Below are 3,409 nucleotides of genomic sequence, written 5' to 3'. Positions count from 1 at the left end.
GCCACACCTTCGTGAGCTTTAAATCCAGGAACCCTCCCTGGTTCTCACTGTCAAGAGCAGAGGGAAACCTCTCTGAGCCCACAGCACTGTGAAGTGCTGTGCCCAAAGCGTGCTGCTTTTTGTGCTAGTGTCTGCACGAGAGCCACACACTCGGGGCGGACTGCTCCACTGAAGCCTTGTTTGACCTGGGGAAGGGCAGCTCCCTAGCTCCAGCTGCCTCAGGACCTCACAGCTTTCCTGTCTCACCTAAGGTAGAAAACAAGTCTAACCAGCAAAGGTGAAAGTCGTGGTCCAGGGGCACAGACCCATTAAGACTGAGAATAGTCATAAGACTGCAGAGTAGTTCTGCTTCCCATACACCATATTAGCTAGTAATTGATGACTCTGCATAACAACAGAACACTGTAGTTGAATGGCAGACTCTATTAAGGAAGTTTCCAGAAAAACCCAAAGACTGCAGAGAAGACAAAAATAAGGATACCAGAAGAAATGAAACCTTAGACTCCTATAGCTTCAGCAAACAGTAAATGCAGTATAACTCCTAGACAGATCAACAAAAACTCTCACACTAAAGGTTCACTTAATCTCAGTGATTATTACCCAAAGCATCATGTCTAGCTTTTGAAATATTACCTGGTAAATGCAAGAAGAAACATAGTCTAAAGAAATAAAGCAAATTTCAGAACCGGCCCCCAGATACGACGGAGTTGTTACAATCACCAGACCAGGAATTTAAGGTAGATGTGAGTAATGTGCCAAGGGTGCTTACGGGAAACCTGAGCCACATGCAAGAACAGATAAGAAATAAGAGTGGAGACATTGAAACTCTAAGAATAAAAAAAAAAGCCAGAATTTTTTTTATTTAGTAGATTGGATATTGTCAGCATAAGAGTCAGTGAGCTTGAAGCTATATTAGTAGAAACTTCCCAAATTAAAATAAAAGCAAAGCCCTGGATGGTGTGGCTCAGTGGATTGAGTGCTGGCCTGTGAACCAAAGAGTCACTGGTTCAATTTCTGTTCTAGAGCACATGCCTGGGTTGCAATCCAGGTCGCCCATGGGAGGTGCGTGAGAGGCAACCACACATTGATGTTTTTCTCCCTCTCCTTCTCCCTTCCTTCCCCTCTCTAAAAATAAATAAAGTATTTTAAAAAATGAAAGCAGAAAAGAAGTATTAAACACAAAGAAAATAAAAATAATATCTAAGGACAGTGGGCAATTACAAAAGATAATATCTACCTAATGAAAACACCAGGAGAAGAATGAGGAAAAGAAGCTGAGGAACCATTTAAAGTAAAGAAGGCTGAATTTTTTTCAAAATTAATTTAGACACAACACCCCAGCTTCACATCTAGGAAGGTAGGGTAGCACAAAACAATAAGTGGCAAAAAGTCCAAATTAAGGCATACTGTATTCCAACTTAATAATACTAAAGGCAAACTGAAAATTTTAAAATAAACTAGGAGTGTGGGAAGAGACACTTTATCCTGTAAGAGAGAAGGATAAGAATTACATCACACTTCTCTTCAGAAACCATGTAAATAAAAGGAAAGAAGTGAAATGCTTAAATATCAAAAAGAAAAACCTCACTGACTTACAAAATTGTATCAAGGAAAAATTATCTATGAAAAGTGAAGGAGAGAGACTTTTTCAGAAAAAGAAATCTAGGGCATTGGTCACCATTAGACTTGCTTAAAAGAAATATTCAAATACTTCAGACAGAAGTAGAATGATACAGGTTAAAAACTTGAATCTTTATGAAGAAAATTTGTTGAGGAAGGCAAAATCAGGTAAAATAAAGCCTTTTTTATTCTTCTTGGATCTAATAAATAACTGTTCCAAACAATCTGATGTATCAGATGACTACAACTTACCTCTCAGTGAAACAGATGACAGCAACGTATCAGAAATATGACAAAGAAATTTCCTAAGTGCCAGCACTCCCCATAAAGCAGTATTTGAAAGTGGACTGAAATTAGTTACACATGTAAACTGCAAGGCAACCACTAAGAAACATGAAAAAAGTGTAATTGACATGCTAACAGAGGGGAACAAAACTAATCATAAAATGCTCAATTAAAACAGAGAAAAAAAGCCCTGGCTGGTGTGGCTCAGTGGGTGAGTCTGACCAGCAAACTGAAAGGTCACCAGTTCAATTCCTAGCCATGGCATATGCCTGGGTTGTGGGCCAGGTCTCTAGCTGGGGGTGTGTGAGAGGCAAGTGAGTAATGTTTCTCTCCCTCTCTGTCTCTCTCCCTTTGAGAGCTCAGAAAAGGCAGGAAGAAATAAAGAAACAAAGAAAAAGCACAGTGTAAGTAGATACAGTTTGGTAGGTATCCATTCAACTTCAACACTATTTTAAATATGGATTACATAAATAAAACAGAAAACATAATGACCATAACAAATAAGTGGATAATAAGATAAGATCCAACTATATGTTTATGAGAAAATCAGTTTCAATGTTAAGACATAGGCCACTTAGATTAAAAGCAAAAGAATGGGGAAAGATCAGCCCTGCTGACACAGACCCCAGGGCTGAGGAATAAGTCTGTCTTGCGATCACATGACCCAATTGCATTACTCACACTGTGTGCTCTCTCTCCCTTGTTTTCTCTGGGCAGTTAGTTAATACTTGTTTAAATATTCTAGACAGATGTCAAGTGTCAGGATGGGCGGGGTAGAACAAAATGGTGCCCAGACTACCCGGAAAAGACGGCTGACATCAAACCAGAGAGCCAAAAGGGCGGGCTTTGCCAAAATGGATATCTGCGTAGCAACCTGAGCCCAAAGAAAGCCAAGAATGATATATTGCCACTTTGTTCAGAGGGGACCAATCCCCAGCTCCCACGGAGAGCCAACAAAAATAAAACCTCACCACATTCCCTGCTCAGGCAGCGGCTTCTTCAGCCCCACACTTTGCGGACTATAGAATCTTACCCTGGTGCACAAACCCCAGTAAAGCTCTATACTGCCTGACTTTGCGGCTGATTGGCATTTCTTCCTCAGCGGAGCTTAAGGAAACTTTTCATCAGGGGTCTAGGCTCTATTAAGACCATTCAATGAAGGGCAGCACCCCCTGTTACTCTGGCCAGAACAGGGCCAGGGTGACAAACAGTGAGAAAACCTCAGATAAGAATCACAGAAGAGAAGAGGCTTCTGAAGTGCAGCCATTTCCATGAGAAGATTCTCCCTGCACAGTCAGCCTCGGCCTCGGCCTCGGGGAAGTCGAGTCCCTTACCCCTGAGACAGAGGGAAGGGCACACAGGCTGGAAGTGAGGCAGGCTGAACTCCCGAGTGAGGGGCTGCTGTGCTGTGGTGGGAGGCAGATGCGTGAGGGCACCTGCGCCACCTCCACCCACCATCCACATATTCTAACGTGCAAGCTGTTCTGAAAAAGACAAAGAATTT

This window comes from Sturnira hondurensis, unplaced genomic scaffold, assembly GCF_014824575.4.
Source record: "Sturnira hondurensis isolate 20B ecotype Veracruz unplaced genomic scaffold, ASM1482457v3 Scaffold0020184, whole genome shotgun sequence".
Taxonomy (NCBI): Eukaryota; Metazoa; Chordata; class Mammalia; order Chiroptera; family Phyllostomidae; genus Sturnira; species Sturnira hondurensis.
This window is presented reverse-complemented; position numbering follows the sequence as displayed.